This window comes from Elaeis guineensis, chromosome 13 (genome assembly GCF_000442705.2).
Source record: "Elaeis guineensis isolate ETL-2024a chromosome 13, EG11, whole genome shotgun sequence".
Taxonomy (NCBI): domain Eukaryota; kingdom Viridiplantae; phylum Streptophyta; class Magnoliopsida; order Arecales; family Arecaceae; genus Elaeis; species Elaeis guineensis.
In genome coordinates, this window is record NC_026005.2 from 53,223,327 (window position 1) to 53,248,080 (window position 24,754).

Below are 24,754 nucleotides of genomic sequence, written 5' to 3' on the forward strand. Positions count from 1 at the left end.
GTGGGACTTTGAAAATCACTACGCTTGTCACAATAATTTCTCCTTTTTTCAAAAGTCCATATATCTTTACTTTGTCGGAGAACCGAACTCTCTTTTCAATCTTCGGAGTGTCTGTCCTTCTGCTACTTTCCATCTTTGTTGACAAGTTATGTCCATCTAAGTAGTAGATATTTTTTATTTTCTCCCTTCCTTGCATAATTAAGTTTCCACCCTTATACACTCTACACCAATTCCCAATGTCAACATACTTGTATCCAAGTGAAGCAAGCTCACTCCATGAAATAATATTAGCTCCACCAGTATGTTGGGATGCGCAGGCGATTTCACGCATGTATTTTGAAACTTTTTCGAAAAATTACAACGAAAAATAACTAAATTAATCAAATTAATTTGATATGCATATGATTTAATCATCAAATCAACCTACTCAAGGATCTATAATATGTTATGTTGTATATAAAATCTCAAATAATATAAAGATAAAATCAGCATGCATGCATGTTAGCAATAGATCACATCTACTTCTAATCTGAGTTCAGAACTCCATACCTGATCATGGATCGATGATCTCTGCTACTGAGAGACATAGTGGAGAGGATCCTTGCTAGTTGCTCACAGCCGTACATGCATCCGGTCTCTACAAAAAATCCACTCGAAGCCCCGATCTGATCGGTCTTCTCGAAAGTGATAGCTTGCACGAAGACCTTCTTCTTAGTTGATCTGGATCCTTTCTTCAAATCTTTGGAATCTTTCTAAAGGTTGAAGATGGACTTCTAGAGAAGATGAAGAAGTAGAAGAAAGATGAAGAAGAAAATAATTTTTTTCTAATTTATTCTCTCTTTCCAAACCCTTAGAACCAAAAATCTGAAATTCAGATTTTTGCGCACACCCCAAGAGAGAGGATATTTCTCTCTATTTTTCACGCCATGAACTACACCCAAACTTTTACCACATGAAGAACTCTCTTCTAGTATCTTACATGCATAAAAGAAATCACAAAAATCCCTTTTATAGGCGTGTAAGGAGGTGGGGTGAAGAGTCCTAGTGATCCTAGACTTTTACAGGATTCTACTTCTTTTCACAATTCCATGTCCCAAAACATACCAAAAAAATATGGGATGTCCCTTTTCATATTTTTTTTATGGTAAATCAATTCTCTAACTAATCTCTCATAAAAAATATTCTTAAAATATCGCACATATAAGGAGAAAAAAATTTATTGGCATGGAGAGGTTGATCTAGATGAGAACAGATTCTCCTGATAAGGAATATTTTGAAATCTAATTTTAGAACTTTTCTTTTATCAAAATCAAATTAGATTTGGATGTAAGATAGATAAGAGAAAGAACTCTTTGGTGTGAAAAAATCTCACACAAAATAATTTTGTGCATGGAGATATATAACAGTCCTATTCCAATAAGGATTTTAAGTTTCTTTATTTGAATCCAAACCAAATCACATCTGGTTTAGCCCAAATAAAATATATGAAATCCAATCTAATTAGGTTCATAAATCTTTAATCAAATCTCAATCAAATTAGAAATTGATTGAACCAAAGTTCTAATCAAATCAAGGACAATTCTCCCTTAGCGATTAAATCATCTCATAACCTAATTGGGTCAAACCTAATTGAATCCAATTCAATTAGATTTTATTTAATCCTCTTTGCTTAATCAAATTGAGCTAATCAGCAATCTAGTTACTAATTAATCCTTCATTAATTCATTAACACTTGGTGAATTAATTTATTACAATTTTTGCATTAGGTTAATCATTAATCGAATTGATGATTATGCCCTTGAACGATTCTCAATCGTTGATCAGCCATATAATCAGTCAGAAATTTCTTTTGAGTATGATCTCATAGGTTTGAACCTAAGCTAGTAGCACAGAAATAACTTTCTGAATCAATCGATGTAACCATCTAGCAATGATGACCCGATGTCTACATAGGTCGAATGATGGCGAAGCAACATTCAAGAATCTATTGGCACATGGTTACCGTATAATTCATCTCTTTGACCCTAATGCTCGAGGATGACTTAGAATTTAACTGTCAATCCTAGATAAGTCATCCACATTGTATTTTAATCTTTTTCAAATCTATAACATGGATTATCCGGACTCCGATTTTGCTAAATTGAAATACACTGATGCATATCTTCTACTAATTCAGAGGGGTCAATCCCATCTTGACTCATGCACCGACTTGACAAGTACTTGACTGTACCCAAAAATCTTCCATCATTGAATTAAAAACTCAGTTCGGTACCAAAGTACAGTGAGTTGCTTGCAAGTCACCATAGTGATTTCAGGTCGGAAGGATACTTATACCCATACCCTTCGTGAGATACCCTTGATAGCAGAATACTCTGTAGTTGGTCACGTTCAGTGACGATGTACTCCTATATCTTACCTGCATGCCATATCAGTGTCTCCATACTATTTGGTTATGAAGACAACCAATGCATATGGCACACAATGACCTACACTTGATATCGCTATCGTTCTAGTAATAGCATATCATTTGGTCGCGAACCAATTTAAGGACTATGCGATAAATCCTCCTTTATCAATCAAAGTAGTCCTAAGGACTTTATCACAATATAAAAGTTCATTAGAAGATGTAACCTTATGATGAAAAATATCATATAACTTTTATTATTTATCAATTCATATATATTTATAATCAGCATAATCGTCAAACGATTGGCTTTAGGACATAATTCCCAATAACTTTCACTTGGACTAAAGTCAATCAGCATAGTATCATATATCCATCTTCGATTTATCATCTTAGAACTCCTAAATATCGAGATTTTAGTAAATAGGTTGGTCAAGTTCTCCTTTCCGTCAATCTTCTAAAGATTGACGTTATCTTAACAGATTTTTCGAATAAGGTGATAGTGATATAAAATGTTTAGTAAGTTAATAAAATTTTGGCTCCTTGGCATGAGCTATGGCTCCGGTGCTATACATTACAGCAGGACCATCATCAGAGGGTGCCACTCCTAGCTTACCAGTGAATCTGTACAATCACATAGCTTCTTTGTAAGCTTCGAATGCTGCAATGCATTCTGCCTTGCAATTTGAATTTGGCTATATTTTTCTGCTTGAAATCTTTCCAGCAGATTGCTCCATTATTTAAGGTAAGGATGTATTCCGACACATTCTTGCTATTATTATGTCCAACTGAAAACTGGAGTCATACTCCATAAGTTTTAAGTTAGATTCTCTATAACCAAGTCACCGATTCTTAGTATTTCTCAAATACTTAAGGATGACCTTCTAGTGATTCTCATCCAGATTTTACAAGTATCCACTTACTATCCTAGTGAGTATACCATATCCGGTTTCATACATGGTGTAATGATAAAATAAATTCTATTCATAAACACCCTATGTATGTTGGACTGGGAAAACTTAAGCAGCCTCTTAGATCTATCTCTATAGATCTTCATCTCTAGGATGAAAGATATTTTTCTTAAGTCTTTTATGGAGAATTATGATTATAGCAAAATCTTTATTTTCTGTAATGTAAGAAATATCATTCTCGATTAAGAAAATTTCATTCACATACAAGATAAAAAGTACACTCATAGAATTATTAACCCATTTGTATTTGCAGGGTTCTTCTTCATTCTCAATGAAGCCACACGTTTTGATCACTTGTTAAAATGCACGTTCTAACTCCGAAATATTTAGCATTGTCACAAGAGAAAATATCTCGTTATGATCAATACCATAATGTTGACAATATTCTTAGACAACTAGATGAGCTTTGTAGGTCTCTACCTTTTCATCTGCGCTACTCTAATCTTATTGGAGATCCACTTACACTCTATAGATTTTATCCCTTTAAGTGGATCAACGAGTGTCCATACACCATTGACCTTCATGGACTCCTTTTCGAACCTATGGCTCTAAGCCATTAATCAGAGTCAAACTTCTGCATGGCATCTATGTAGGTGATCAAATTTTTGTTGTTCTCATCGAGTTCAACAAGATCACGTTTCAGAATCTAGATACCGAAGTATCTATCTGATGGATATGGTACTCTATCGAATCTCCTTAATGGTGCCTCTACAATGGGTTCCGAGTTTGATCTGATCAAATCCAATTCTATGGGTTCACTAGATTATGTCGGTGGTTCTACCTGTCAAACTTCATAAGTTTCACATTAAATACATCAGTACCTTCATCAAGGTACTTTTTTTTCTGAAAAGAATGCTGAACAACTCTTGTTCTTTAGCATGGTAGAAGTTATATCCCCTAGATCCTTTAGGGTTATCTTAATATATAGGATCAAGATCCAAGCTAATGTGCCTGTAAATGCTTGACATAAAACAAATACTCCCAAACCTCAAGATAAGAAAGTATCGGCTTATGCCTAGTCCATATCTCATATGGAGTTTTTGTAACTGATTAATTTGAAATCCAGTTCAGAATATAACAAGCAGTCTTAAGAGCATAACCCTAAAAAGAGACTGACAGACTTATAAACCCATCATGGATCGAACTATGTCTAATAAAGTCAATTTCAATAAGAGAGAATCCTATTTTCTTCTAGATATATCAAAAAACTCACTGAAAGGGCATTCTCCTCTTTGATCTGACCGAAGAGTTTCAATACTTTTTCTAGTTCATTTCTCTACCTTATTATAAAATTATTTAAATATTTTAAATAATCTAAATTTATGATAAATATATTCGTAGATCCAATACATCAGTATGCATCAGACTCAAAACATCATTGGCTCGTTCATATTTTCCAACAAAAGGTGACTTGATCATTTTAATAAGGAGATAGGATTAACAGGTTGACAATGATTCACAATCATTGATTTAAAGAATTATCTCCTGTTGATACAATTTTTATTTAATGATTGAGCCTAAATTACCAAAAGTAGACTTTCATGACATTATCTACTTTAGAAAGTTTGTTTGATTGTGTACAATACACTAACAGACTGTAACTATTCATAAATGTCATTTCTCAGTTGTCTACATAATTTTGATATCATTCATAATGATATCATTCATAATGATATCATAAAATTATTAGACAATAGTGACAATCACTAAAATGATATTCTTAGAATTGAAAATAGGCTCGATGATTTTTAAAATCAAAATTGAAACATAACTTCTATCTCCAATATTCAGAAATCTCTTGTTGTTTTCAAACTTTCTACTATCCTGAAGTCATTACAACAATTTACATAGACTTCTGATATCTAATACCCAGGTAGTAGTATCACAGATAGAGAAATCACAAGGTGTTATCATATAAGTATCTTATTCAGCAACCCATTACTGATTTCACTTCCTTTGTCGGTTCGGATCAAAGGACTCTGTCAGATCAGATTAATCTTAGTCTCTTTTATCAGTTCGGACGTATTAGCCCAAGCATGACTCTTTTATACCTTCTTTTTTTTTTAAAAAAAAAAATTATTGCCACATTGAAGACACATCTTCAGAGGTGCGAAAGAACTCCTTCGATATTTAAAAAATTTTCTCCCACTGAGCATTATCGAATTTATAACTAAATTCATATTCTTTGCTGCTCTCAATAACACCACATGGTGATATGATCATTTGGCCACTTCTGATAAGTGCCTTTGATTGCATCATATGTATTGGATGCGAAAACTTCAGGTGCTGGATCTATAATCATATGTATGATCCATTCGTGCTCTAGAACTATTCGTAACTTCCGATATCAATTATCGAAGTTAGATCCTATAAATCAGTCACTGTCAAATAGTGAATGGAGCAACGGACATCTAGCTATAACTAAAAGAAAAATATAAGATCTATATGCTTATGAATTGATTAAACCTGAAGACTTGAACTTTAGTCTAAAGGTTCTCTCACTATTTTAGTCGAATTGATAGCCTCTATCTCCAATCTGAAGAATTACCTTAATTTTTTAGCGGGTACTAGAATTCACACAGACTGCATACAAGTCTGAGGATGGCTCGATCAACCTATATGCATCTATGGGTAGGTTCTCAACCAATTATTTTTTAGTAATTAATTTTGCTCCAGATTTTATTTCAATAGGTGATGGACCTCTACTGAAAGTTTTGGTTAGGTCAAACCATTAAGATGAACCTACTCAGTATTTCTAACTAATGAATGATCAGGTCCGAGGATGGTTCGATCAACCCAACCATCATCAGATAGTACAATAGAGTTATCATATGATGAATGATAATTCCATCATTCAAAGAGAATACCAGACGGATGGCACCTGCAATGTCAATCAGAAATAATAGATCCATTATCATTCATCTTAATAGGAAGCTATGATCTAGTTATCCCCATAACTAGCTCATTTTATGGACCTAATAATTTAGAGAATTTAAGAATCAATTTAGAGAAGAGATGAGAAGAGATCAACCAGTAAACCACAATCCTCCCACTGACTTCACTAAGTCATTGAATTAGATCAGGTTCATACTAGTTGAAATGGCACCTAGATTAGTCACACTGATCAACCTTAATGGCATGGGTCAACTCAAATCACTTAGCAGTCTAATCAAGATATAATTTATCAAATTGATCAGGTAAGTGAGATCAGTAGGAGGGTCTGCTAAGCTTGCCTTAGACATCATCGAAATGGTCAGGTAAGTCACTCCCAATTAAAAATCACCGATCGAAATGCCAAACTTATCTTAGACAATAATTGGTTAATTAGTTTTGATTTGACCAACCTAATGATTCAGATTCAACCACTGAGCCACAATTAAGGTCTATTTGGTTTAATCAAAGACATGACTTGACCATCTACAACTATTGTATTGGTTCTAGAGAAATCTTGATTTAATCTAATTCAATATTTGGTTAGATTGAATCAATTTCTCTAGTTAGTCCATTAACTCTTTGATTCTAACCTTAGGTCTAACCCAATTAAGAGGATCTGATTTGAGCTAACCCATGCACCATGTTTTATACAATGTCATTAGATCTCAAATCATAATTTTAGATCTAATCAACTCAACACTTAATTCTTAATTAAGTTTTGCATGAACATGGTTAAGATTTTGAAAATGATTTTCACGTGTAAATCATAAAATCTTTTCAATCAAATCTAAACTTTTTATAATTTTAAATCAAAATAATTCTGATTAAACAAGATTAGATGTAACTAATTTTTTTGCAACTTGCATCACATACAACAATACCTAGGATTTTAAGATCTAGGGTTTTGCAAGAAAGTAAGTTCTTCCTTTTGTATTTTTCTTCATGGGATCTAATCACATGGCACCCCTACACGCTATAAGAGTATCTCATCGAATGAGAAGAGAGAGCCTTTAAACCCTTCTTGCTCCTATGACCGGACGGTCTGGTGATCAACCCAATCCAAGTACTTGCAAATCAGATCATCTAATCTAATCACATATTATATATACATGAATTTAGATCTAATTTAAATTATATTAGATTTGATTACAATCTTAGATCATATCTAAATCAGATCATAAATATTACATACATGATATAAAATCAGATTTTATCAACGATCAACACAAACTAGGACAACCTTTTTACTGTAAGGGGTAAACCCTACAGCAGGACAACCTTCTGTCAGTTGTACGATCAACTATTAATTAAATTTATATCAAAATATTATATATCAGATCTAAATAAAATTAAATTTTAGACTTAATATGCATATAAATCATGTCATATAGAATCTGGGTTCGGATACCACTGTTGAGATGCATAGGCGATTTCATGCATATATTTTGAAACTTTTTCGAAAAATTACAATGGAAGATAACTACATTAATCAAATTAACCTAATATACATATGATCTAATTATCAAATTAATCTACTCTAGGATCTATGATATGTTATGTAGCATATAAAATTTGAAATCATCTGAAGATAAAATCAGCATGCATGCATGTGAGCAGTAGATCACATCTACTTCTAATCTGAGTTCAGAACTCCATATCTGATCATAGGTTGATGATATCCGCTATTGAGAGACATGGTGGAGAGGATCCTTGCTAGTTGATCACAGCCGCACATGCGTCCGGTCTCTACAAAAAATCCACTCAAAGCCCTGATCTGATCGATCTTCTCGGGAGTGCTAGCTCGCACGAAGATCTTCTTCTTGGCTGATCTGGATTCTTTCTTCAAATCTTTAAAACTTTTTTAGAGATTGAAGATAGACTTTTGGAGGAGATGAAGAGGTAAAAGAAAGATGAAAAAGAAAATATATATTTTTTTAATTTATTCTCTCTTCCCAAACCCTTAGAACCAAAAATCTGAAATTCAGATTTTTGCGCACACCCCAAGAGAGAGGATCCTCCTTTCTATTTTTCACACTATGAATCATACCCAAACTTCTACCACATGAAGAACTCTCTTATGATATCTTACACGCATAAAAGAAACCATAAAAATCCCTTTATAGGTATGTAAGAAGGTGGGGTGAAGAGTCCTAGTGATCCTGGACTCTTATAGGATTCTGTTTTCCTTCACAATTCTACATTCCAAAACATACCAAAAAAATAAGGGACACATCTTTCCATATTTTTTTACAATAAATCAATTCTCCAACTAATCTTCCATGAAAAATCTCTTCAAAATGTCAACATATAAGGAGAAAAAAATTTATTGGCGTGGAGAGGTTGATCTGGATTAGAATAGATTCTCCTGATAAGGAATATTTTGAAATCTAATTTCAGAACCTTCCTTTTATCAAAACTAAATTAGATTTGGATGTGAGATAGATAAGGGAAAAGACTCTTTGGTGTGAAAAAATATCATATAAAATAATTTTATGCTTGGAGATATATGACGTGCAAAGTAGGTTGGCACAGGGAGAAGAGTCCTATTCCAATAAGGACTCTAAGTTTTCTTATTTGAATCCAAATCAAATCACATCTGGTTTAGCCCAAATAAAATATATAAAACTCAATCTAATTAGATCTATAAATTTTTAATCAAATCTTAATCAAATTAAGAATTGATTGAACCAAAGTTCTAATCAAATCAGGAATAATTTTTTCTTAACGATTAGATCATCTCATAACCTAATCGGGTCAAATCTAATTGAATCTAATTTAATTAGATTTTATTTAATCCTTTTTGCTCAATCAAATTAAGCTAATTAGCAATCTAATTGCTAATTAATTCTTTATTAATTTATTAACATTTGATGAATTAATTTATTATATCTTTTGCATAAGGTTAATCATCAATCGAATTGATGATTAAGCTCTTGAACGATTCTCAATCGTTGATCAGTCACATGATCAGTCAAAAATTTTTTTTGAGTGTGACCCCATAAGTTCGCACCTAAGTTGATAGCACAGAAATAACTTTCTGAACTAATCGATGTAACCACCTACCAATGATGACCTGACGTCTAGATAGATCGAATGATGACGAAGCAACATTCAGGAATCTATTGATGTATGGTTACCGTATAATTCATCTTTTTGACCCTAATACTCGAGGATGACCTAGAATTTAACTATCAATCCTAGATAAATTATCTATATTATATTTCAATCTTTTTCAAATCCATCACATGGATTATCCGGGCTCAGATTTTGCTAAATTAAAATGCACTGATGCATATCTCCTACTAATTCGAAGGGATCAATCCCGTCTTGACTCACGCACCGACTTGACAAGTATTTGACTGTACTCAAAAATCTTTCATCACTAAATTAAAAACTTAATTAGTCTGGCAATAAAATACAGTGAGTTTCTTGCAAGTCATCATAGTGATCTCAGGTTGGAGGGACACTTATACCCATACCCTTCGCGAGCTATCCTTGACAGCAGAGTACTCCGTAGTTGATTATGTTTAGTGATGATGTACTCTTACATCTCATCTGTATGTCATACCAGTATCTTTATACTATTTGATTATGAGGACAACTAACGCATATGGCACACAACGACCTATACTTGATATCGCTATTGTCCTAGTAATAGTGTATCATTTGGTCGTGAACCAATTTAAGGACTACGCGATAAATTCTTCTTTATCGATCAAAGTAGTCCTAAAAACTTCATCACAATATAGAAGTTTGTTAGAAGATATAACCTTATGATGAAAAATACTATATAATTTTTATTATTTATCAATTCATATACATTTATAATCAGCACAATCGTCAAACGATTGGCTTTAGGACATAATTTTCAATACAGTAGGCATATACCTTACATCAGGAATTACTTTGACTTTAACATTGTAGAGTTTTAGGCAAACTCTTTCAATGCCTTCAATCTTCTGCTTCAGATTGTTTCTTATATTTACGTAGCTAAAATCTCCCTCAATGTGCAAAGCATCAAACATGTCTCGGTTAGTGCATACATGGATATCAGCAGCAGAATCCATCACCCAGCTAGAATTACATTCAATAGCAGTCATGTTTGAGAGGTAAAGTTTATCATCAGTATTGATTATATTTATGAAAGAATCAACCGTTGACTTACCCTTAAACTCTTTCAAGCTTTTTAAGTCCTTCCTGAACTTTGGATAGCAAACTTGGATGTGACCAAACTTTTCACAGTAATGGTACTTAACAGTGCTAAAGTCTCTCAACTGAGATCTCAATCTTCTACCACGTTAGTCACCTCTCTTCTTCCTCCCTCTCTTAGAACTCTCCGTAGCTAGTACTTGACTCTCTCGGGGGTAATCTTCATCTCCCTGTTGGGAATAGTGTCCCAAAGCAAATCGTCAGCCTGTTGACGGTTGTGCTCATTTTTCTATATTTGTACATGAATTATGAATTAATAAAAATTATTTTAGTATTTTTCATCATAAAATATTTTATCTTCTAATGAACTCCTATGTTGTGGTGAAGTCCTTAGGACTATTTAGACTCGACAAAAGAGGATTTGTCGTTTAGTCCTTAAATCTGTTCGCGACCAAATGATACGTTATTACTAAGGACGATAATGTTTATCAAGCATAGGTCATTGTGTGCCATATAGGTTGGTTGTCCTCTTAACCAATGAGTGTGGAGACACTGGTATGGCATACAGGTGAGATATAAGGGTACATCTGCACTGAACATGATCAACTCCAGAGCTATTTTTGCTGTCAAGATTTGCTCCGATGGAATATGGGTATAAATATCCCTCCGACCTGAGACTGTCACAGTGACTTGCAAGCAACTCACTGCACTTAGGCACTGGACTACCTGAATTTTTAATTCAGTGACGGAAGGCTGTTGGGTGTAGTCAAGTACTTGACTTATCGATGCGTGTGTTAAAATGGGATTGACCACTCTAGTTTAAGAGCTATGTATAGTTGTGTTTTAATTTAGCAAAATCTTGACCAGGGTAGTCCTTGTGAGGAGTCACAGGACTATTTGAGTTGAGCACGATTCGAATGATCTGATCAGGGTTGATAGTTTAACCCTGAGTCGTCCTAAACACAGAGGTCAAAAGGATGAATTATACAGTAACCATATTCATGTAGGTTCTGAGTGTTGTGATTGTGACTCTTCGATCTATCCGGATGTCGGGTACCATTGCTAGATGGTCACTTCGATTAGTACAGGAATTGGTTCCTATGCTACCGACTTAGGTTCGAACCTGCGGGGTCACACACATTAGAGGTTTCTATCTGATCTGATGGCTGGTATAGAATCCTACATATTTGAGACTCAGTGATCGAGAATCAGGATTCTCTGATCATGAGTTTCATACATTATGGGTACCGGGGTCAAGAGTTCCACTGGTTGGGACTTTTCGATCAGGGTTACATATCGATGAATTCTGATGCCCGATTGCCCATCGAATTTACATAAAGTATTTATGAGAGGTTTTATTAGTGATTTGATCACTAATTAACTCAATTTAATTGAGTAATTATTTTTGGATCAAGTCCAATTGAATTGGATTTAGTTGGGTTTGACCCGATTAGGTTAAGAGTTGACCTAATCGTCGAGATGGTTTGATCCCTGATTTGATCAAGGGTTGGGCTTAGTCAATTTCTGATTTGATTAGGATTTTATTGAGCCTAATTAAGCCTAATTAAGTTGGGTTTAAATTAATCTAATTGGACCTAACTTATTTGGTTCAATTAGGTTGGTTTAAATAATGAAACCACCTTGACCCAATCTCCATGCGCCACCTCACTTCCATTGCACCCATTTGAATTCATGAGAAGGAACTTCTCATGAATTTTTTCCTCACACCAAGCCCTCTCCACGCTCCACTTTAATGTGCCAATTGAATGGATAAGGATGATTGGTTGGCCATTCAAATTCAAAATAAAGTTTGAATTTGCCCATGCATATTTTGAATTTGAATGGGCAATCAATCTTTGCACCTTACCCTTTTTTAACGTCCCATTTATTACATGAGAAAAATGTTTCTCATGAAATCACTCCATGCATAATTTAAGCCATGCCTCACACCTTTAGTGGATAAGGGATGAGTTGGTGTCTATTTAAATTCAAAATTTGATTTGAATTCAAATGTGTAATTACTCATCTTTATCCTTTCTTTTGGATAAGACGTTTGATGTTGTTATAAAAGGAGGAGAAGAGTGGGGCGTGTAGGAAGAAGATTTTTTGAAGAAAAATTTTGGAGTGTGAGAAAGTCTTGTGCATGAGAAGGAAGTCCATATCCTTCCAAGAGAAAAAGAAAGAAAAAAAAGAAAAGTGGATGCAAGGTTTCCGGTGAGTTCCCTAGAGTTTTAGCTTGGGGTTCGGGAAGTGAGAAAGTGAGCTATGAGTGTCGTAAGCCCACAAAATCTCAGAGAGATCTTCAACATCCTCTCAAGCACATCTGTTGATGATCTGGAGTATCCAAAAAATCGACAGACATCGATCGAAAGAGTTCGATCAGCATCGGCCGTCAAAAAGGCTCTACAATGAGCTAGCACTCGTGAGGAGTCGATTAGATCGAAAACTTCATGTGGACGATCCACAGAGGCCAGACATACTGTGTGACTATGTTGCGATGATTAGACTCTCTCAATGGTGATCAGATTACGGCGATCTACTACCCGCACAAAGGTATGGTGTTCTGAACACATTACAGTAAAGTGTTTACTGTTCGAATTTGAATTTAAATTTAAAAGAATACATGATATATATCATATTTAGATCTTAATGTAAGATAAATTTATATTAATTAATTAGATTAATTAATATTTTTTCACTGTAAAATCATAATTTTGATAAAATTTTAAAATTACCATTTTACCCCTGCACTGAATTACGCAACAAATGGTATCAGAGCGGGTTCTTAGATATGATATATATATTTGCATGCATAGATTAAGTTATAATCTAAAAGTTTAAATTTGAAATTCAAAATTCAAAATTTAAATTTTGAAAGTTGTTCGAAATTCAAAATTCAAAAATTTGAAATTTAAAATTTGAAATTTGAAAGTTGTTCGAAATTTAAAATTCAAAAATTTGAAATTCAAAATTTAAAATTTGAATTTTAAAATTTAAAATTTGAAATTCAAAATTCAAAAATTTAAAATTCAAAATTTGAAATTTAAAATTTGGTTGAAATTTCAAATTTGAAATTCAAAATTTAAAATTCAAAATTTGAAATTTAAAATTTGAAATTCAAAAATTTAAAATTTGAAATTTATTTGAAATATGAAATTCAAAATTTAAAATTTAAAATTTAAAATTTAAAATTTAAAATTGATATATTTAGATATACTTGATCCAAGTAGTAAGTAATTGAATTGGGTTGGTTGTCATGGCCGTCTGGTCATAGGAGAAAAGCACGGTTTAAAAGTCCTCTCCTCCCATTCGATGGGGTCTCCTATGGCGGTAGGGGTGCCGCTGCAATTATATCCCATGCAGATGAAGCAGTGAAAGGAATTAATTGTAAAGATTTAATTGTGAAATTTATCATGAATGTGTTAGATTAGATCTAAAGGAATATTCATGATTTATTTTGATTGTGTTATTTTTTGTTATGTAATTAGCAATAGGATTGCTATTTATGAAATGTGCTGATCTATTTATGAAATGAGTCAACATATTTGATGAACAGAAAATAAAACCTTTCAAATTTAAAAATTATTTTTGAAATGCCAAACTCTGACCCATCAGTCCAAATACTTAATTAAAAGAATTAAGTATTGTCTAGTAGGTCTAAAATTATGAATTAAGACCTAAGATAATTGCATAAACTTGTGGGTCAATGGGTTAGATAGATTAGGTCTATAATTGGATTAGACCTAAGGTTAGCTTAAAGAAATGGACTAAATTAGAGTAATTGATCAAATCTAATCAAAAGTTGAATTAGATTAGGTCAAGGATACTCTAGACTCAACTTCAATAGTTGTAGTTGAATGTCCATGTCTTTAACTAGACGAAGATGGACTTAATTCATGGCTATGTGGTGGAACCCTATTTACTAAGTTGATCAAATTAAAACTAATGAACCAGTTAGTGTCTAAGGTAAGTTTGGCGGTTTGACCAGTGATTTTTAAGTGGGAGCTACTCGCAGTGATTCGATCTCTGACGAGTTAATGGCTTATCCCCACCATTGATCTCACTTACCTGGCCAACCTGATGAATTAGGTTTTGATTAGATCACTTGGTGATTAGGGCTCACCCATGTCATTAGGTAAATCAGTTTGACTGATTTAGGTGCTCCTAATGCCAGCTTTAATTAAATCCTTTTTTTAATCTGACTTGGTGAAGTCAGTGGGAGGATTGAAATTGGCTGGATATTTTTTTCTCATCTATCCTTTAATAAAATCCTCAAAAATTATTAGGTCCCTAAAAATGATTAAGTTATATTGATAACTAAGTCATAACCTCTCATTAAGTGAGTGATAATGAGTCCATTAGTTTAATAATCATTGGAGGCCCAAAGGCCTGGTGCTTATTGACTAATGGAATTATCATTCATAATATGATAATTTGGTTTGAGTCTTTCTGATGGTGGTCAGATTGGCCGGCCAAAGTCGGGCCTGATCATTTATTGGTCCGATTCACCAAATCAAATCATGTTAATGGTTGGACCTAACTAGATCTTTTCAGTGGAGGCCAAAGCCTACTGATTAGGTTCTGGGGCAAAATCAATTACTAGAAGTTGTTTAGAGAAACAACTGGTTATGAACCTACCCATAGATGCCCATGGGTTGACCAACCAAAGTTGGGCTCGTGTGTAGTCTGTGTGGATTCTAGTACTCACTAAGGAATTAAAGTAATTCCTCGAATTGAAGGTTGAGGCTACTAGTTCGTAAAAATACTGGGAGAAACTTTAGACTAAAGTCCAAGTCTTTAGTATTTATAATTTATGTACTAATAGAGATTTGATTTTTCTTTATGCAGCTATGGCCACTACTCTGTCACTCCGGTCATTATTAGATAATGACAAGCTCATGGGACCTAATTTCGATAGCTGGTATCGAAAATTAAAAATCATCCTTGAGCATGAGCGGATCCTTTATGTAGTAACGGATCCGGCACTTGAGGAGCCAGCCCCGAACGTTAGAGGGACGGTCCGAGACACTTATCAGAAGTGGCTCAACGACCGCACCATCGTTCGGTGCATTATGCTTGCGGCAATGAATAATGAGTTCAGCCGCAGGTTTGAGAACATCCAGCCACAGGAGATACTTCAAATGTTGAAGGACTCCTTTGGCATGCCTGACGACGTTGAAAGGCACAAAACTAGTTGTGTCATTTTCAATGCTCGGATGAGGGATGGAGCCTCAGTCACTGATCATGTACTGTACATGATCGAAATGATTGAGCGCCTAAGTAAACTGGGCTTTCCCCTGCATGAGCAGCTCGGTAAGGATGCGATCCTTAATTCATTGCCCAAGTCCTTCCTCCCCTTCCTTACTCATTTTCGGATGACAAAGCCTGCAGTGAACTACCACGGCTTGTTGGAGTTGCTGCAGAACTTTGAGAAGGATCACCAGCTCCATAAGGAGTCGGTGAATATTGTGGGAGGATCTTCTTCTGGTTGTCGACCCTTTAAGAAAGGGAAGAAGAAGAACAAGAAGAAGAAGAATAAGAAGGTGCAGCTGCATGCTGGGACGTCTGCACAGGGTCAGACCAAGAAGCGCAAGCCCGACCAGAGCCAGGCGGAGTGCTTCTTTTGCAAGAAGTAGGAGCATTGGAAGAGGAATTGTCCTCTATACATTGCCTCCCTGGACCCAAACAGGCCGAAGAAGAAGCAAGGTACTTATATGATAATACCTTGTAATTTTTTCATTTGTGATACTACTGCCTGGGTATTGGATACTGGAAGCCCTTATCATATTTGCAATTCAATGCAGGGTCTGCAGGTCAGTAGGAGATTTGATGAAGGCGAGAGATTCCTGAACGTTGGAGATGGAAGCAAACTTTCAGTTCTAGCATTAGGAATCATGAACCTTGTAATCAATTCTCGAAATGTAATTCTGAGTGAATGTCACTATTGTCCAAGCTTTTTATTAAATATTATTTCTGTAGGCCTTTTGGCTATGAACGGTTATCAATTTTTAATAAAAGGAAATATTTACAATATCATTTTGAATGGTGTTACAATGTTTGTTGGATAACTTAATAATAGAATTTACTTTCTATCACAACCTGTTAATGTGGTTCAAACCTCCGGTAAACGTCCTAGAATAGATAATGTGTCAGAAGTCTACCTTTGGCACTGTAGGCTAGGTCATATCAATAAGAACAGGATAAACAGATTGGCTTAAGAAGAAATTCTTGAAGTAGGTGATTGTGAATCACTTCCAACCTGTGAGTCCTGTCTTCTTGGTAAAATGACCAAATCATCTTTTACTGGAAAAGGTGAGCGAGCCAGTGAACTCTTGGGTCTGGTACATTCTGATGTATGTGGACCCATGAGCTCATGTGCAAGAGGTGGATATTTCTACTTCATAACCTTCACAGATGACCTATCGAGATATGGGTATGTCTATTTAATGAAGCATAAATCGGAGTCGTTTGAAATATTCAAACTATTCCGAAATAAGGTAGAAAAATAAACTGAAAAGTGTATTAAAACTCTTCGATCTGATCGAAGAGGTGAATATCTCTCCAATGATTTTCTGACATATCTTGGGGAGAATGGGATTCTCTCTCAGTGGACTCCTCCTGGAACACCACAACATAATGGTGTATCTGAGAGGAGGAATCGGACCTTGTTGGACATGGTTCGATCCATGATGGAGTTTGCTGGTCTGCCGATCTTCCTCTGGGGATATGCACTCGAATCGGCTTGTTATCTTCTAAATTGTGTTCCGAGTAAATCTGTAACCAAAATGCCATATGAGATATGGATAGGACATAAGCCAATACTCTCGCACCTTAGGGTTTGGGGGTGTCCGGCTTATGTTAAACATTTAATTACGAACAAGCTTGGACCTAGGTCTGACAAGTGTAATTTTATAGGGTACCCAAAAGAGACTAAAGGGTATTACTTCTACCTAGCTGATGAGCAAAAAGTATATATCAGCCTTAAGGCAATCTTTTTGGAAAAGGAGTTCCTTGGTGAAGGGACTGTTGCCTCTAAGATCGAACTTGATAAAATTCGACAGATGAAAAAATCGACACAAGTTGCTGAACCTGAACCAAATTTGGTTAGATCAGATCCGAAGCCCATTGTTCAAGCACCCTTAAGGCGATCAGGTAGAGTACCACGTCAACCAGACAGATACTATGGTTTCTTGGTCCGGGACGGCGATCCTATCGAGCTTGATGAAAATGATGAGGATCCGATCACCTACATGGATGCAATGCAGAGATCTGACTCTGAGAAATGGCTAGAGGTCATGAAATCCGAAATAGAGTCCATGAAGGTCAACGATGTGTGAACATTGGTTGACCCACCCGAAGGAGTAAAACTCATAGGGTGTAAATGGGTCTTCAAGAGGAAGAGAGGCGCAGACGGAAATGTGAAAACCTATAAAGCCCGTCTGGTTGCCAAGGGATATCATCAACGTTATGGTATAGACTATGACGAGATGTTTTCTCCTATGGCAATGCTCAAATCTATTCGGATTATGCTTGCGATAGCTGCCCATCTGGACTATAAAATCTGGCAGATGGATGTGAAGATAGCTTTCCTAAATGGAGAGCTGGATGAAGAGGTGTATATGATACAACCTGAAGGATTCACATCCACAGATGAGTCTAAGGTGTGTAGGCTACAGAGGTCCATTTATGGACTTAAGCAGGCATCACGGAGTTGGAACATACGTTTTGATAAGACGATCAAGATTTATGGCTTCGTTAAGAATGGAGAAGAGTCCTACATTTATAAGTGGGCTAATAGTCCAGTAGTAGTATTTCTTGTATTGTATGTGGATGACATTCTCTTAATCGAGAATGATGTCTCTGCATTACAGAGAATAAAGATTTGGCTGTCATCACAGTTCTCCATGAAGGATCTGGGAGAAGCTTCCTACATCCTAGGGATGAGGATCTATAGGGATAGATCTAAAAGGTTGCTTGGTTTATCTCAGTCCACGTACATTAATACTATATTGAAGAGGTTCAGCATGGAGAATTCCAAGAAAGGCTATCTTCCGATAGGCCATGAAATTTCTCTCTCGAAGAGGGATTGTCCGACAACACCTCAAGAGAAAAAACGTATGGATTGGATTTCATATGCTTCGGCAGTGGGATCTATCATATACGTCATGACATGTACATGACCAGATGTGGCATACTCACTAGGGGTAGTGAGTAGATACCAATCTGATCCAGGAAAGAATCACTGGAAGGTTGTTAAAACTATCCTGAAGTATTTAAGAAATACTAAGGACCAGTGGCTTATTTATGATGAATCGGACTTGAGACTTATAGGGTTTACAGACTCTAGTTTCCAGTCTGATCACGATGATAGCAAAAGTGTGTTGGGATTTATTTTTACCCTTAATGGTGGGGCTATCTGCTGGAAAAGTTTCAAGCAGTACACAGTGGCTGATTCAGTTTGTGAGGCGGAGTATGTCGCTGCATCAGATGCTGCCAAAGAAGTGGTGTGGCTGAGAAAATTTATTACCGAGCTCGGAGTAGCACCCTCCTTTGTTGGTCTAGTTCTGCTCTATTGTGACAGCTCTGGAGCCATTGCTCAGGCGAAGGAACCAAAGGCACACCAACGGACGAAGCATATTCTGCACCGCTACCATCTCATCTGAAAAATTATGGATCGAGGTGATGTCGATCTTCAGAAGATCGAAGAGAAGGAGAATCTGACTGACCCATTCACTAAAGCCATTGCACTGAAGGAGTTCGACAACTACAAGTCGAAGATGGGTATTAGATACTGCACCGATTGGCTTTAGGCCAAGTGGGAGATTGTTGGGAATAGTATCCCAAAGTCAATCATCAGCCTGTTGATGGTTGTGCTCATTTTTTTATATTTATACATGAATTATGAATTAATAAAAATTATTTTAATATTTTTTATCATAAAATATTTTATCTTCTAATGAACTCCTATGTTGTGGTGAAGTCCTTAGGACTATTTAGACTCGACAAAGGAGGATTTATTGTTGAGTCCTTAAATCTATTCACGACCAAATGATACGTTGTTACTAAGGACGACAACTTTTATCAAGCATAGGTCATTGTGTGCCATATAGGTTGGTTGTCCTCTTAACCAATGAGTGTGGAGACACTGGTATGGCATATAGGTGAGATATAAGGGTACATCTACACTGAACGTGACCAACTCTAGAGCTATTTCTGCTGTCAAGATTTGCTCCGATGGAATATGGGTATAAATATCCCTCCGACCTGAGACCGCCACGGTGACTTGCAAGCAACTCACTGCACTTAGGCACTGGACTACCTGAATTTTTAATTCAGTGATAGAAGGCTGCTGGGTATAGTCAAGTACTTGACTTATCGGTGCGTGTGTCAAGATAGGATTGACCACTCCAGTTTAGGAGCTGTGTACAGTCGTGTTTCAATTTAGCAAAACTTTGGCCAGGGTAGTCCTTGTGAGGAGTCACAGGATTGTTTGAGTTGAGCACGATTCGGATGATCTGATCAGGGTTGACAGTTTAACCCTTAGTCATCCTAAACACAGGGGTCAAAAGGATGAATTATATAGTAATCATATTCATGTAGATTCTGAGTGTTGTGATTGTGACTCTTCGACCTATCCAAATGTCGGGTACCATTGCTAGATGGTCACTTCGATTAGTACAGGAATTGATTCTTGTGCTACTGGCTTAGGTTCGAACCTGCAGGGTCACACACATTAGAGGTTCCTATCTGATCTGATGGCTGGTGTAGAATCTTACATGTTTGAGACTCAGTGATCAAGAATCAAGATTCTCTGATCACGAGTTCCACACATTATGGGTACCGGGGTCAAGAGTCCCACTGGTTGGGACTTTTCGATCAGGATTACATATCGATGAATTCTGATGCCCGATTGCCCATCGAATTTATACAAAATATTTATGAGAGATTTTATTAGTGATTTGATCACTAATTAACTCAATTTGATTGAGTAATTATTTTTGGATCAAGTCCAATTGAATTGGATTCGGTTGGGTTTGACCCGATTAGGTTAAGAGTTGACCTAATCGTCGAGATGGTTTGGTCCCTGATTTGATCAAGGGTTGGGCTTAGTCAATTCCTGATTTGATTAGAATTTTATTGAACCTAATTAAGTCTAATTAAGTTAGATTTAAATTAGTCTAATTGGCCTAACTTATTTGGTTCAATTAGGTTGGTTTAAATAATGAAACCACCTTGACCCAATCTCCATGCGCCACCTCACTTCCATTGCACCCATTTGAATTCATGAGAAGGAACTTCTCATGAATTTTTTTCTCATGCCAAGCCCTCTCCACGCCCCACTTTAATGTACCAATTGAATGGATAAGGATGATTGATTGGCCATTCAAATTAAAAATAAAGTTTGAATTTGAATGGGTAATCAATCTTTGCGCCTTATCCCTTTTTTAACGCCCCATTTGTTACATGAGAAAAATATTTCTCATAAAATTACTCCATGCATAATTTAAGCCACACCTCATGCCTTTAGTAGATAAGGGATGAGTTGGTGTCCATTTGAATTCAAAATTTGATTTGAATTCAAATGTATAATTACTCATCTTTATCCTTTCTTTTGGATAAGACGTTTGACGTTGTTATAAAAGGAGGAGAAGAGTGGGGCGTATAGGAAGAAGATTTTTTGAAAAAAAATTTTGAGGCATGAGAAAGTCTTGTGCGTGAGAAGGAAGTCCATATCCTTCCAAGAGAAAAAGAAAGAAAAGAAAGAAAAGTGGATGCAAGGTTTTCGGTGAGTTCCCTAGAGTTTTAGCCTGGAGTTCGAGAAGTGAGAAAGTGAGCTACAAGTGTCGTGAGCCCACAAAATCTTAGGAAGATCTTCAACATCCTCTCAAGCATATCTGTTGACGATCCAAAGCATCTGAAGAATCGACAGACATTGATCGAAGGAGTTCGATCAGTATCGGCCGTCAAAAGGGCTCTACAACGAGCTAGCACTCGTGAGGAGTCGATCAGACCGAAAACTTCGTGTGGACGATCCACAAATGCCAGACACGCTGTGTGGCTGCGTCGCGATGATCAGACTCTCTCAATGATGATCAGATTGCGGCGATCTACTACCCGCACAAAGGTATTGTGTTCTGAACATATTACAGTAAAGTGTTTACTATTCGAATTTGAATTTTAAATTTAAATGAATGCATGATATATATCATATTTAGATCCTAGTATTGGGTAAATTCATGTTAATTAATTAGATTAATTAACATTTTTCCACTGTAAAATCATAATTTTGAAAAAGTTTTAAAATTACCATTTTATCCCTACACTGAATTACGCAACACTCCCATCATCTGATGATTCTCTTTTAAAACCTTCATCACCTCATTTAACTGCAATGTGCTTTTTTCTGCTAACATTGACTATACCAGTGATTTGTAGGATCTGGGTAATGAAGCCAACAAGAGCAGTGCCTGCTCTTCTTCCTTAATCATCTCCCCTGCATTCAATAGTCGAGATACTAACTCATTCAATTTATTTGAATGGTCAATAACATTACCTCCTTCCTCCATCTTCAGTGAGTACAGATCCATCTTTATCATCAAGCGGTTATTTAACGTCTTTGAGGCATACTTGCTCTCGAACATGTCCCACAACTTCTTCGGTGATGTCTCCTTCAACATCGTGATTTTAATTTGTTGGGCTAGTGCCGTTCGAATCGTATTAATTATCTTTTTTTGGATTGTACTCAAATCTAAATCTTTCATCTCATTCGACTTTTCATCCTGCGATGCAGAATCAAGACTCTGCTGTATCAAATAATTTTGAATTGTGCATTATTACAAAGTAAAATCAATCTTTCCATCAAACAATGAAATCTTATTTTTTGATATAGTCATGGTGTTTAATAAATCTCCAATTAAATACCTCCACTCAAATAATCAGCAATAAGTACCATAAAATAAGTCAAATTTGGAAAAACTGACCTAAAAAATGGAATCAGTACATCGAAATTAGTTAGAACCAATCTCTTTCGAAAAAATGCTGATGTGGTGTCGGGACCCGCTGACCTGGCATTGACTGGTCTTCCACTTGGACTGCTGATGTGGCATCTCCTGCTCCTTTTTCTCTTCTCTCTTAGGCCGGAATCTCATTTTGATACCACTTGTTGAGACCGGCAGCGGAAGTACTTACATAAATAATAGAGAGAATAAAAAAGAGAAAAACAACACAAAAATTTTTATGTGGTTCGATCCCTCAAATAGACCTACATCCACAATTCCGAAAAAGATATCTCCACTAAAATAAAACTGCTATAATTTTTGAATGGATAAAATTACAAATCCTCTCTTCCTCACAACTCTCCAAGACCCTGATTACATCCTCTTAGTTAATCTAAGACTTGATTTATTGTGGTGGTTATAAATAAGAACTAGGAGGGCCTGTTCTTAGGAGCAGGCTCTCTCTGTTTTAGTCTCAGTCGATATGGGACTTTGAAAAACACCGTTTGTCACAACAATAAGCAGAGACAATATTTCGAGAAATGCAGACATAAATAGCAATCGAGAAGCCCATCTGCAAGTTATTCCAGTCACAAATTTGCTTTGGGCTTTGGCTCTCCATCAACTCCCTCCCCGCTTTCTCAGTCACCATAAAGCTCAACCAACAATCCCCACCATCTTCTCTTCTTGCTCTTTTTAGCGTTCTTCTGTCTTCTTTTCACAAAAGTTGGAGCGTAATTGGAAACTGAAGGTGGGCGTGAGATCACCAAGATTTGTTTGTTCTGTGGACGCTATGTCCAATGGATGGCTTAGAAAAATGGGAATCTAAGGTTCCCTGACTTCTCAGCAAAAGAATATCAATAATAAGAAAAAGACTAGCAAGTATAGCAGCAAGCGGAGGGAAGATATCGCATCATATTGTATCTAATGTATGTAAATTAATTGTTTAAACATGCTAAGTCCCATGGGATGATTCTCCGAAGAAGAAAGCGATGCCATTGTTGCATATAGTTAAGGATGTAAACAAGTCGAACTGCTCATAATTTATCTGAGCTCGACTCGATTTAGTTATTATCAAATTCGAGTAGCTCAAATAATATGTAGGATATTCGATTCGAGCTCGCAAAGCTATTCAAATATATATATATTTTAATCATATTATTTTTATTTATATAATATATATATATTATATTATATATATATATATATAATATTAATAGGTTAAGGCTCAATTTCGAGTTCAAACTCGAGTTCGAATATGGCTCGATCAATATTTAAGTCGAGTTAAATCAATCTGAAGTCTTATCTACTTTTTATCGAGTCGAGTTTGAGTTCGGGATATGAAGGCTTAATCGATCTCAAATCAAGTTTTGAATCCGAGTATTTTTAGTTGAGCTCGAATTTTCAGCTACTCGACTCGATTCGGTTCATTTTGAAGGAAGTTCGACTTCTGAGATATGCATACAGAAATCAAATTATAGTAGAAACTAAACTTGATCTAGATTTAAAATAATTTTAAATCTAATATATATAAAATATAGATCTAATCTATATATGCTAAGAACGTTCATATGCTGAAATTAAAATACTGAAAATTAAAATCAAATTTAGAGTTAGACCTTTATCTTTACGTAGATAGATCTTCACCGCGATCCGATGATCCATGATAATCTAGTGAGGTTCCTGCAGAGCTGTACATGCATCGACCTCTAGGATATCCATCAAGATTGATCTGATCAGGAGGACTCGATCTCATCAGATACTAGCTCCCTTGCAGAGTTCGCTCCCTGGATTGATGAATCAACTTAATCTTTTGATTCTCTTCTTAAGAGAATCAATCAGATCTATAAGAGGATGATGAAATCAGATTACATCTAATTTTTTTTTTCATTTTTTTCTTCTCAAGAGAAAATCAAAGGTCTATTGAGGAAGACAAGAGATTTAATCAATTTCTTCTTCCTTTCTTATCCAACCTTTAAACTAGATCTAGGAAAGAATGAGGAGAACTTTTTGTCCATCTCATGGATCAAGAGGAAGAGAATAAAAATTAGATCAAATCTGATTTTATTCATGTCCAATTCTTGAACAAAGGAGAGAGAGAAGAAATTTTCTAACAATCAACATTTGAATGTAAGAAAGAAGGGATATGGGAGAGAAGGCGTCTCACCTTTGTGCACCCAGATCCTCCTCACGCCAAAACACCTTGGACATTGATCTATATCTCACGGCATCTCCTTTCTCATATGGGACATCCCATGGTAGATCGTATCTCTTAGTAGCCACCCTTTCTTATCCCCTCA